Here is a 13,501-nt window from a genome sequence, read left to right as displayed (position 1 = left end):
GATCACAACAACTCGCTGTGTAAAAACAATGTTTCTTCATGTCGCCTCTGGTTCATTCACCAATCACCTTAAATCTGTGTTTTCTGGTTATTGACACTTTTACGACTGGAAACAGAACATAAGAACATAAGAATTAGTAACAGTAGTAGGCCATCTAGCCCCTCGAGCCTCCTCCGCCATTCAATAAGATCATGGCTGATCTGGCCGTGGACTCAGCTACACTTACCCGCCCGCTCCCCGTAACCCTTAATTCCCTTATTGGTTAAAAATCTATCTATCTGTGACTTGAATACATTCAATGAGCTAGCCTCAACTGCTTCCTTGGGCAGAGAATTCCACAGATTCACAACCCTCTGGGAGAAGAAATTCCTTCTCAACTCGATTTTAAATTGGCTCCCCCGTATTTTGAGGCTATGCCCCCTAGTTCTAGTCTCCCTGACCAGTGGAAACAACCTCTCTGCCTCTATTCTGTCTATCCCTTTCATTATTTTAAATGTTTCCATAAGATCACACCTCATCCTTCTGAATTCCAACGAGTAAAGACCCAGTCTACTCAATCTATCATCATAAGGTAACCCCCTCATCTCCGGAATCAGCCTAGTGAATCGTCACTGTACCCCCTCCAAAGCCAGTATATCCTTCCTTAAGTAAGGTGACCAAAACTGCACGCAGTACTCCAGGTGCGGCCTCACCAACACCCTATACAGTTGCAGCAGGACCTCCCTGATTTTGTACTCCATCCCTCTCGCAATGAAGGCCAACATTCCATTTGCCTTCCTGATTACCTGCTGCACCTGCAAACTAACTTTTTGGGATTCATGCACAAGGAACCAATCGTGGAGCAGTGGAGGCGTGTCCTGCACAGTTGGAGCTGAGCTGCAGTGAGAGGAGCAGCTACCAACCTTAGCTCCTGCCTTGGAAGGCCTGGAGAACCCTGAGAACAGCCCAGGAAGAGAAGGAAGGAAGGGGCTTCACCACCAACTTTCACCCAGGGGGAGAGGAGGAAAGCAGAAATCTTTCAACATCTTTTTCCATTTTACAAAGAGTTGGAGAGAGGGGGAAATACCAACAACAACATCCAGTGTGGAAGGAGGGAGACTCTACTATTCTACAGGTGGGTGTATTGGTGCATTCCCCAATAGACTTTGCTGTATCGGTGGGGGGAGGAAAGAAGACCACTGAGGGCCGGAACATCGCGGGGGGTGTGTGTGTGTGGATAGTGTGTGTGGGGGTCTTGCCTACAGCTAGGCCCCACACACAATTGAACCCCCCCCCCCCCATTGCCTAGCCTGGGATAGCTGGAGCTACCAGGCTGAAGATTTCTTTAACCACCTATTTAACATCGTTAGGAGTGTGTGCCTGGTGGCTCTAGCTGCCCCAGGTGAAGACATCTTCTCCCCTCACCCGAAGACCACCCCAAAGACTATTTGTGTTTTGCCATCTGGGGATTGCACCCACCCACAGCTGCGAGGGGAGACCTGCCCTCGCAGTTCCCACGCCTTCCCACCCCCTCTCTCTTTCTCCGTTACTCTCTGTTTCTCCCCTCTCTCTCTGAGAGCCCTTCCTCCCAAATTGGGAAAAAAAAAAAAACAATTGAGACAACTGAGCAGAGGGAGCAAGGCCCCTCCCCAATTGCCAACTAGGGGAGAGGTGTGCCTCGTTAAGGGCTCCTCTTCTCAGTCACATTAAACGAGGCCCAATTAAGACCATTAATGCCTGTGACTTTGGGGTGGGTGTGGCCCTTAATGGGACCCCGTGATGGCGACCCCATCCACGCCGGTGGCAGGGCCAGCAAGGACATATGCGCAGGCGGTGTCCACATCCACGGCACCTCCTGCGCCACCCGCTGCCCTGCCACCATTCAGACTCATCACGAAAAAACACGGGGTCAAGAGCTACACTCACCCCACAATGAGCATCGAGGAGTGCGTGCGGGCAATGGCTGGGGTAGTCGGCCCCTCGGCCATTGTCGCAGCCTCCAAGATGTCTGGGAAGGCCGTGTTCTTCCTGGGGTCGGAGCGGGCGGTGTCCCTGGCCCTCGAAAAGGGGCTCACGGTGGGCGGGACGTTCCTGCCGGTGGACCCTCTCGAGGCCACCGCGCAGAGGGTCATCGTGTCAAACGTTCCGCCCTTTGTTCCCGCTGAGCTCCTCCTCCCTCACCTACACCAACTGGGGGAGGTAAGGTCGGGGATCAACCCCATACCGCTCGGCCTCAGGGAGAACAGCCTGCGCCATGTGTTCTCCTTCCGCCGCCAGCTCTTTATCCGGCTGGCGCGGGAGGACACGACGGAAGGGCATTTTAATGTGGTGCACGAGGGGACTGCCTACCGTGTCTTCTGGACGTCGGACGGCGTGCGGTGCCATGCCTGTAGGGAGGTGGGGCATGTTCGTAAGAACTGCCCCACCTCCAAGGCCGCCAAACCACCGAAGGCGGCCAAGGCTGGCGCCGCCGCCACCCCTCCCCTTAGTTGCGTCCGCGTGCCGGGAGCCGTAGGTGCGCGGGCATCGTCGGAGGCCTTTGTTTTCAGGGCTTCCGGCGGGGGGGAGAGAGAGCGTCCGACCGGAAAGAAGGCGCGGAACAAGGCGAAACATCTAGAGGCGGGTCCCCTCAGTGCGCCAGAAAGTTTGACCACCGCGCTCGGCCCAACCCAGTCACCGGCGAGCGCGGGGTGCCCTGAGCCCGTGCCCGAGCCCTTGAACAACACCGGGCGCGGGCAAGAAAAGAAAAAGGGGGGGGCGGAGCGGGAGGCCTCGGCAGACATGGAGGTCTCCCTGCCTTCGCGTACCAACAGGAACAAAAAGAGACACCGTCCCAATGAGGCGGAGGGGGAACAACATCCCTCCGTGGAGGAGGCGGTGCCCGAGCGTCCCGGGGACTGAGGCGGGCGGGGCCGAAAAGGCCGAACCTGAGCCCGCCCAGCCAATACCCAACTTCCCCCGGGATTTGCTCGACTCGGCAGAAACTGAAAATATGATAAATACCACAGAACATGCACACGCTGGGCTGGGGGGTGGCGGCGGGGAGGGGGAAGAACAACAACCCTCGCCCCCTACTGTGGAGCTGGGGGAATTGGAGGACCTGGAACATTACTTTGACCAGGTCTCTCCCTGTTCCCCGTTTCCTGGGGCGGAGGGGGAACTCCTTCCGCTGTCGCTTCCCGACCCAGCACCAATTTTAAAAGAGCCCAGTGGGGTCTCCTCTGCCGACGATCCTGGGGGTGGGATTGGGGCAGAGCCAGGGCCAGATGGAGCGGCCGGGCCGTTTGCCATACCTCGTGCGGTCGACGGGCCGGCTGCTAGCGGCGACCTCCCGGAGGGGGACGGGAACTCAGTGGAGGACGCGGGTGAAGATCTCGAGTCCATCGCCAGTGAGGCGGTGGGTCTGCTCGCGGCCACCGCTGAGACCCTCCTCATTCCCGTAGAGGAACTCCGGGACTTTTTGGTCCAGTGCCGGGGTCACCGCGACCAAGCCCGTCTGGCCCTGGAAAGATGGCCCGAGCCGGGGCTGCTCGTCGCGTCCGTCCGCGCCGCCGCTAAAACCATGGCCGTGGGCGGGCCCTTATCAAGGGCTCAAGGCCTTGAGCTGCGCCGGCTCAAAAAGTTCCTCGCTGGGCTGCTGAAGGAGTGGAGGTCAACAAACGACTCCACTCCTCCCCCACAATAGGTTAGGTAGAGGTTGCACTATGCTCTAGTCATGAAGATAACCACAGCCAGCCTCAACATCAACGGCAGCAGAGAGGCACGCCGTAGATTTAACAATTTTTCGCTCCTGCGGGAGGGGAAATATGCGGTGTGCTTCCTGCAAGAAACCCACACCGTTCCAGGAGACGAAGCCACGTGGCTCCTGGAATGGCAAGGAGAGGTCCGTATGAGCCACCTCACCGCCACTTCTAGTGGGGTGGCCATCTTGCTGGGCCCGCATTTTCAGCCGGAGATCTTGGGGGTCGAGGAGCCCGTGCCAGGCCGCTTGCTGCACGTAACGGTTCGCCTGGGGGACGTGCCGCTCCATCTCGTGAACGTGTACGCCCCTCAGCCCGGCCCGCAGCAAACGCGCTTCTTCGAAGAAGTGTCCGCTCTTCTTGGCTCCGTCGACGTCGGCGACTGCATTGTCCTCGGGGGGGATTTTAACTGCACCCTCGAGGCGAGGGACCGCTCCGGTGCCCCGCAATGCATGACGGCGATGGAGAAGTTGAGGGACCTGGTCGGGTCCTTCGACTTGGTGGACGTCTGGCGAAATCTCCAACCCGACTCCAGCGCCTTTACTTGAGTGAGGCCTGGAGTAGGATGGTCGAGAGTCGACCGCCTTTACGTGTCACGGGCGTACGTTTCCTGCGTCCCGACGGCCTCCATGCGGCCGGTGCCGTGTTCGGACCACCAGCTGGTGTGTGCGGAGCTCGCTTCGCTCCGCGCAAGGACGGGGTCTGCGTACTGGCACTTTAACAACCGGCTGCTGGAGGACGTGCGGTTCCAGGACTCGTTCAGTCGATTCTGGTCCGACTGGAGAAGGAAGCAGGGGGGCTTCCCCTCCTTGAGGCTATGGTGGGACGTGGGCAAGGCTCACGTCCGCGTCTTCTGTCAAGAGTACGCGAGGGGGTCGACCAAGAGGCGGGCGGCCAGGGTCGGGCGCCTAGAAAAAGAGGTGCTCGACCTGGAGTCCCGTCTCAGTCAAGTCGTTGGGGACCCGGCCCTGCGGACGGTGTACGAAGCGAAGAAGGCCGCGCTGAAGGACCTGCAGCTCGTCGGGTCCCGAGGCGCGTTCGTGAGGTCGCGGATCCGGTTCCTGCGGGATCTGGACCGCGGCTCCCCCTTCTGCTACTCGCTGGAAAAAAGACAGAGTGTCCGTAAGCAGCTCTTGACGCTGCTGGCCGACGATGGCTCTCTCGTCTCGGATCCGGAGGGCGTCAACAACAGGGCCCGTGAATATACGGGGCCCTGTTCTCTCCGGAGCTGTCCAGCGAGGAAGCGCATAGAGCTTTGTGGGAGGACCTGCCGAAGGTCAGCCCGGAGGGCGCCGAAAATCTGGAAGCTCCGCTAAGCCTGGCGGAGCTGACCAGTGCCCTCGACCGGCTCTCGAGGGGAAAATCCCCGGGGCTGGACGGGCTGACCGTGGAGTTCCACAGGGCGTTCTGGGACGTCCTGGGGAGCGACTACGCGCGGGTCCTGGGGGAAAGTCTGGCGACCGGGGAGATGCCCCTCTCTTGGCGCAGGGCAGTCATCGTCCTGCTGCCTAAGAAGGGCGATCTCCGCCTCCTTAAGAACTGGCGCCCGGTCTCCCTCCTCAGCACGGACTACAAAATCTTCGCCAGGGCGATGTCTGCTCACCTTGGTGCCGTGCTGGACCACATGATCCACCCCGACCAGTCCTACACGGTCCCGGGCCGGACAATCCACGATAACATCCATCTGGTCCGGGACCTCATCCATTGTTCCCAGGAGGCTGGTCTGTCGGTCGCCTTCCTATCCCTCGACCAAGAGAAGGCGTTCGACAGGGTGGATCACGACTATCTGCTCGGAACTCTGTGCGCTTTCGGGTTCGGGACGCATTTCGTCGCCCGGATCCGACTTTTGTACGCCGCCGCGGAGTGTCTGATTAAGGTTAACAGGTCCTTGATGGCTCCCCTTCGCTTTAGGAGAGGGGTGCGCCAGGGATGCCCCATATCCGGCCAGTTATACGCCGTTTGCGTGGAGCCTTTCCTGCGTCTCTTGCGGACGAGGTTGACGGGACTGGCTCTGCAAGGGCCGGGCGTGGAGGTCGTCCTCTCGGCTTACGCCGATGACGTGCTCCTCGCGGTAGAGGATCCCGCTGACCTGCGGAGGATGCGTGAGTGCCAGGAGATTTACTCGGCCGCGTCCTCCGCCAGGATCAACTGGGAGAAATGTTCCAGATTACTGGTGGGTCAGTGGCGGGTGGACTCCCTGCCGGAGGAGCTCAGGCCTTTTGCCTGGAGCACGACCCATCTCCTCTATCTGGGAGTCTACCTTAGCCCCGACGAGGGAGCCTGGCTGGCGAACTGGCAGGAGCTGGAGGCCAAGGTCGCCGCTCGCCTAGGGCGCTGGACAGGACTGCTCCGAGTGCTGTCCTACAGGGGTCGAGCGCTAGTCATAAACCAGCTGGTGGCCGCAATGTTGTGGTACCGGCTGGTCACTTTGACCCCTCCCCCTGCGTTTGTCGCCAAGATACAGAAGAAGCTGGTGGACTTCTTCTGGAACAACAGGAAGCACTGGGTCTCTGCTGCGGTCTTGAGTCTCCCGCTTGAGGAGGGCGGTCAGTCGTTGGTGTGCGTCAGCGCCCAGCTCGCGACTTTCCGTCTTCAGACCCTGCAGAGATACCTTTACGTCGAGCCCCCTCCTAGGTGGTGTGCTCTGGCGACGTATTTCTTCCGCCAGCAGCGCGACCTCAATTACGACACGCAGCTCCTGTTTGTGAACTTGGGGGGTGTCAGGACCGCCCTCCGGGAGCTGCCTGTCTTTTACAAGGAACTCATCAGGGTCTGGAACAAAGTCTCCACCAGGCGCAGCTCTCCGCCGGCTGGAGTGGCGGCCATCCTGCAGGAGCCGCTGCTCGGGAATCCGTACCTCCACGACCGAGGTTTTATGTGGCGGTCGGAAGAGAGGGCTGTGGCCGGTGAGGTGACCAGGGTCAGGGACCTGCTCGATGGCAGAGGAGCGGGCTGGATGGCGCCAGACACGCTGGCGCGGCGCTTAAACTCTGTCAACGTCCGCCACGCGGCTGATGCCATCGAGTCGCTAAAAACAGCTCTGGGCCCTGACTCCGTTAGGTGCATCGAGGAGGCTCAAGCACGTGGGGAGATCCCGTCCGAACTGACCCCCGTCCGGACAGAATTCCTCATTGGCGCCAAACCCCGGAACCTCCCTCGGGGGCCGGCGCCTCACAACTTGAGCCGCCTCGGGGAAATCCCCTCCGTGCCCTTCAGTTCCACGCGGAGGGGTTTCCTGTACGGGCTGCTCCTGCACACTCTCAACTTTGCCATCCTCGCCTGCCGTCCGGACACGCCATGGCGTACCATCCTGCCGTCCGGAGGAGGCGGGGGTCCCCGATGGAGGGCACTCTACGCAGGGGTCCTCCCACTATTCATCGGGGACTTGGCCTGGAGGGTGGTGCACGGAGCAGTGCCGTGCAACAAATTTTTAAGCCGGTTCACGGACTCCCAGGCCGCCTGCAATTTCTGCGGTCTGGAGGAGTCCGTGTTCCATGTTTTTATTGAATGCACGAGGTTGCAGCCCCTGTTCCATTATATGAAGGGGCTGCTCCTGAAATTCTGGCTGCACTTCAGTCCCACTCTCCTGATCTTTGGGCACCCTGTGCGGAGGGGAGCGGGTAGGTCCGAAGGCCTCCTCATAGGACTGCTCCTGGGCACGGCCAAGGGTGCCATCAGCCAGTCCAGGCAGCGGGCGGTCGAGGGGGTCGTTCAACCTGACTGCCTGCCTCTCTTCCGCTCTTACATCCGGTCCAGGGTGTCCTTGGAGATGGAGCACGCGGTGTCCACCGGTACGCTCGTGGCCTTCCGCGAGAGGTGGGCACCAGAGGGACTGGAGTGCATCATCACGCCCGGTAACCAAATTTTAATTTGATTTTACGTTTTAAAGTTTAATTTGTTTTAATTGCCGGTGCTTTTAGTGTCCCCCTCCCCTTTTATAGGGGGCACTTGGAAAAATGTGATTTTAGCGCCCAAAAAAAAACCGGGAAAAAAAAAACCCCAAAAAAAAGAAAAACACAAAAAAAAGCACAAAAAAGGGAAAAAAAGGGCCTTTAAATATCTCGTGTGTCAGCCAGGTCGGGTGGCACCGATTAATGTTTATGTTTTACAGGTAAACTCCAAAAGAGTTTCATGCACAAGGGCCAATTGAGGAGCAGTGGAGGCGTGTCATGCTCAGTTGGAGCTGTGAGCAGTGAGAGGAGCAGCTACCAACCTTAGCTCCTGCCTAGGAAGGCCTGGAGAGCCCTGAGAACAGCCCAGGAAGAGAAGGAAGGAAGGGGCTTCACCACCAACTTTCACCCAGAGGGAGAGGAGGAAAGCAGAAAACTTTCAACATCTTTTTCCATTCTACAGAGTTGGAGAGAGGGGGAAATACCAACAACAACATCCAGTGTGGAAGGAGTGAGACTCTACTATTCTACAGGTGGGTGTATTGGTGCAGTCCCCAATAGACTTTGTTGTATCGGTGGGGGGAGGAAAGAAGACCACTGAGGGCCGGAACATCGCGGGGGGTGTGTATGTGTGGATAGTGTGTGTGGGGGCCTTGCTTATAACTAGGCCCCACACACAATTGAACACCCCCTCCCATTGCCTAGCCTGGGGTAGCTGGAGCTACCAGGCTGAAGATTTCTTCAATCACCCGTTAAACATCGTTGGGAGTGTGTGCCTGGGTGGCTCTAGCTGCCCCAGGTGAAGACATCTTCTCCCCTCACCCGAAGACCACCCCAAAGACTATTTGTGTTTTGCCATCTGGGGATTGCACCCACCCACAGCTGCGAGGGGAGACCTGCCCTCGCAGTTCCCCCCCCTTCCCATCCCCCTCTCTCTTTCTCTGTTACTCTCTGTTTCTCCCCTCTCTGAGAGCCCTTCCTCCCAAATTGGAAAAAAAACAAAACAATTGAGACAACTGAGCAGAGGGAGCAAGGCCCCTCCCCAATTGCCAACTAGGGGAGAGGTGTGCCTTGTTAAGTGCTCCTCTGCTCAGTCATATTGAACGAGGCCAACCAAGATCATTAAGGCCTGTGACTTTGGGGTGGGTGTAGCCCTTAAAGGGACCCCGTGATGGCGACCCCATCCACGCCGGTGGCGGGGCCAGCAAGGACATATGCGCAGGCGGTGTCCACATCCACGGCACCTCCTGCGCCACCCGCTGCCCTGCCACCTTTTACACTAATAACGAAAAAACACGGGGTCAAGAGCTACACTCACCCCACAATGAGCATCGAGGAGTGCGTGCGGGCGATGGCTGGGGTAGTCGGCCCCTCGGCCATTGTCGCAGCCTCCAAAATGTCTGGGAAGGCCGTGTTCTTCCTGGGGTCGGAGCGGGCGGTGTCCCTGGCCCTCGAAAAGGGGCTCACGGTGGGCGGGACGTTCCTGCCGGTGGACCCTCTCGAGGCCACCGCGCAGAGGGTCATCGTGTCAAACGTCCCGCCCTTTGTTCCCGCTGAGCTCCTCCTCCCTCACCTACACCAACTGGGGGAGGTAAGGTCGGGGATCAACCCCATACCGCTCGGCCTCAGGGAGAACAGCCTGCGCCACGTGTTCTCCTTCCGCCGGCTGGCGCGGGAGGACACGACGGAAGGGCATTTTAATGTGGTGCACGAGGGGACTGCCAACCGCGTCTTTTGGACGTCGGACGGCGTGCGGTGCCATGCCTGCAGGGAGGTGGGGCACGTTCGCAAGAACTGCCCCGCCTCCAAGGCCGCCAAACCACCGAAGGCGGCCAAGGCTGGCGCCGCAGCCACCCCTGCCCCTAGTTGCGTCCGCGTGCCGGGAGCCGTAGGTGCGCGGGCATCGTCGGAGGCCTTTGTTTTCAGGGCCTCCGGCGGGTTGAGAGAGAGCGTCCGACCGTAAAGAAGGCGCGGAACAAGGTGAAACATCTAGAGGCGGGTCCCCTCAGTGCGCCAGAAAGTTTGACCACCGCGCTCGGCCCAACCCAGTCACCGGCGAGCGCGGGGTGCCCTGAGCCCGTGCCCGAGCCCTTGAACAACACCGCAGAGGGGCCCGGGCGCGGGCAAGAAAAGAAAAAGGGGGGGCGGAGCGGGAGGCCTCGGCAGACATGGAGGTCTCCCTGCCTTCGCGCACCCCCAGGAACAAAAAGAGGCACCGTCCCAATGAGGCGGAGGGGGAACAACATCCCTCCGTGGAGGAGGCGGTGCCCGCCGCGTGTCCCGCGTCCCCCACCAGCGACCCCAAATTGTGCTGCAGGCGCGAGGAATCTGTCCCCGGGGAGGGTGAGGCAGTCGAGGCTGCCCAGCCGCTGCCTCCTGGGGAGGGCATGGAAGATCTGCCTGTCGTGGGGGGCGTGGGGCCAGCGGAAGAATGTGTAGCCGCCGGGTCGAGCGTCCCGGGGACTGAGGCGGGCGGGGCCGAAAAGGCCGAACCTGAGCCCGCCCAGCCAATACCCAACTTCCCCCGGGATTTGCTCGACTCGGCAGAAACTGAAAATATGATAAATACCACAGAACATGCACATGCTGGGCTGGGGGGTGGCGGCGGGGAGGGGGAAGAACAACAAACCTCGCCCCCTACTGTGGAGCTGGGGGAATTGGAGGACCTGGAACATTACTTTGACCAGGTCTCTCCCTGTTCCCCGGTTCCTGGGGCGGAGGGGGAACCCCTTCCGCTGTCGCTTCCCGACCCAGCACCAATTTTAAAAGAGCCCAGTGGGGACTCCTCTGCCGACGATCCTGGGGGTGGGATCGGGGCAGAGCCAGGGCCAGATGGAGCGGCCGGGCCGTTTGCCGTACCTCGTGCGGTCGACGGGCCGGCTGCTAGCGGCGACCTCCCGGGGGGGGACGGGGACTCGGTGGAGGACGCGGGTGAAGATCTCGAGTCCATCGCCAGTGAGGCGGTGGATCTGCTTGCGGCCGCCACTGAGACCCTCCTCATTCCCGTAGAGGAACTCGGGGACTTTTTGGTCCAGTGCCGGGGTCGCCGCGACCAAGACCGTCTGGCCCTGGAAAGATGGCCCGAGCCGGGGCTGCTCGTCGCGTCCGTCCGCGCCGCCGCTAAAACCATGGCCGTGGGCGGGCCCTTATCAAGGGCTCAAGGCCTTGAGCTGCGCCGGCTCAAAAAGTTCCTCGCTGGGCTGCTGAAGGAGTGGAGGTCAACAAACGACTCCACTCCTCCCCCACAATAGGTTAGGTAGAGGTTGCACTATGCTCTAGTCATGAAGATAACCATAGCCAGCCTCAACATCAACGGCAGCAGAGAGGCACGCCGTAGATTTAACAATTTTTCGCTCCTGCGGGAGGGGAAATATGCGGTGTGCTTCCTGCAAGAAACCCACACCGTTCCAGGAGATGAAGCCACGTGGCTCTTGGAATGGCAAGGAGAGGTCCGCATGAGCCACCTCACCGCCACTTCTAGTGGGGTGGCCATCTTGCTGGGCCCGCATTTTCAGCCGGAGATCTTGGGGGTCGAGGAGCCCGTGCCAGGCCGCTTGCTGCACGTAACGGTTCGCCTGGGGGACGTGCCGCTCCATCTCGTGAACGTGTACGCCCCTCAGCCCGGCCCGCAGCAAACGCGCTTCTTCGAAGAAGTGTCCGCTCTTCTTGGCTCCGTCGACGTCGGCGACTGCATTGTCCTCGGGGGGGATTTTAACTGCACCCTCGAGGCGAGGGACCGCTCCGGTGCCCCGCAGTGCATGACGGCGATGGAGAAGTTGAGGGACCTGGTCGGGTCCTTCGACTTGGTGGACGTCTGGCGAAATCTCCACCCCGACTCCAGCGCCTTTACTTGGGTGAGGCCTGGAGTAGGATGGTCTAGAGTCGACCGCCTTTACGTGTCTCGGGCGTATGTTTCCTGCATCCCGGCGGCCTCCATGCGGCCGGTGCCGTGTTCGGACCACCACCTGGTGTGGGCGGAGCTCGCTTCGCTCCGCGCGAGGACGGGGTCTGCGTACTGGCACTTTAACAACCGGCTGCTGGAGGACGTGCGGTTCCAGGACTCGTTCCGTCGATTCTGGGCCGACTGGAGAAGGAAGCAGGGGGGCTTCCCCTCCTTGAGGCTATGGTGGGACGTGGGCAAGGCTCACGTCCGCGTCTTCTGTCAAGAGTACGCGAGGGGGTCGACCAAGAGGTGGGCGGCCAGGGTCGGGCGCCTAGAAAAAGAGGTGCTCGACCTGGAGTCCCGTCTTGGTCAAGTCGTTGGGGACCCGGCCCTGCGGACGGTGTACGAAGCGAAGAAGGCCGCGCTGAAGGACCTGCAGCTCGGCGGGTCCCGAGGCGCGTTCGTGAGGTCGCGGATCCGGTTCCTGCGGGATCTGGACCGCGGCTCCCCCTTCTTCTACTCGCTGGAAAAAAGACAGAGTGTCCGTAAGCAGCTCTTGACGCTGCTGGCCGACGACGGCTCTCTCGTCTCGGATCCGGAGGGCGTCAACAACAGGGCCCGTGAATATTACGGGGCCCTGTTCTCTCCGGAGCCGTCCAGCGAGGAAGCGCGTAGAGTTTTGTGGGAGGACCTGCCAAAGGTCAGCCCGGAGGGCGCCGAAAATCCGGAAGCTCCGCTAAGCCTGGCGGAGCTGACCAGTGCCCTCGACCGGCTCTCGAGGGGAAAATCCCCGGGGCTGGACGGGCTGACCGTGGAGTTCCACAGGGCGTTCTGGGACGTCCTGGGGGGCGACTACGCGCGGGTCCTGGGGGAAAGTCTATTGACCGGGGAGATGCCCCTCTCTTGGCGCAGGGCAGTCATCGTCCTGCTACCTAAGAAGGGCGATCTCCGCCTCCTTAAGAACTGGCGCCCGGTCTCCCTCCTCAGCACGGATTACAAAATCTTCGCCAGGGTGATGTCTGCTCGCCTTGGTGCTGTGCTGGACCACATGATCCACCCCGACCAGTCCTACACGGTCCCGGGCCGGACAATCCACGACAACATCCATCTGGTCCGGGACCTCATCCATCATTCCCAGGAGGCTGGTCTGTCGGTCGCCTTCTTATCTCTCGACCAAGAGAAGGCGTTCGACAGGGTGGATCTCGACTATCTGCTCGGAACTCTGTGCGCTTTCGGGTTTGGGACGCATTTCGTCGCCCGGATCCGACTTTTGTACGCCGCCGCGGAGTGTCTGATTAAGGTTAACGGGTCCTTGACGGCGCCCCTTCGCTTCGGGAGAGGGGTGCGCCAGGGATGCCCCATATCCGGCCAGTTATACGCCGTCTGCGTGGAGCCTTTCCTGCGCCTCCTGCGGACGAGGTTGACGGGACTGGCTCTGCAAGGGCCGGGCGTGGAGGTCGTCCTCTCGACTTACGCCGATGACGTGCTCCTCGCGGTAGAGGATCCCGCTGACCTGCGGAGGATGCGTGAGTGCCAGGAGATTTACTCGGCCGCATCCTCCGCCAGAATCAACTGGGAAAAATGTTCCGGACTCCTGGTGGGTCAGTGGTGGGTGGACTCCCTGCCGGAGGAGCTCAGGCCTTTTGCCTGGAGTACGACCCATCTCCTCTATCTGGGAGTCTACCTTAGCCCCGACGAGGGAGCCTGGCCGGCGAACTGGCAGGAGCTGGAGGCCAAGGTCGCCGCTCGCCTAGGGCGCTGGACAGGACTGCTCCGAGTGCTGTCCTACAGGGGTCGAGCGCTAGTCATAAACCAGCTGGTGGCCGCAATGTTGTGGTACCGGCTGGTCACTTTGACCCCTCCCCCTGCGTTTGTCGCCAAGATACAGAAGAAGCTGGTGGACTTCTTCTGGAACAACAGGAAGCACTGGGTCTCTGCTGCGGTCTTGAGTCTCCCGTTTGAGGAGGGCGGTCAGTCGTTGGTGTGCGTCAGCGCCCAGCTCGCGACTT

The sequence above is a fragment of the Pristiophorus japonicus genome, chromosome 9 (genome assembly GCF_044704955.1).
Source record: "Pristiophorus japonicus isolate sPriJap1 chromosome 9, sPriJap1.hap1, whole genome shotgun sequence".
Lineage (NCBI taxonomy): Eukaryota > Metazoa > Chordata > Chondrichthyes > Pristiophoridae > Pristiophorus > Pristiophorus japonicus.
Note: the sequence above shows the minus strand (reverse complement) of the source record.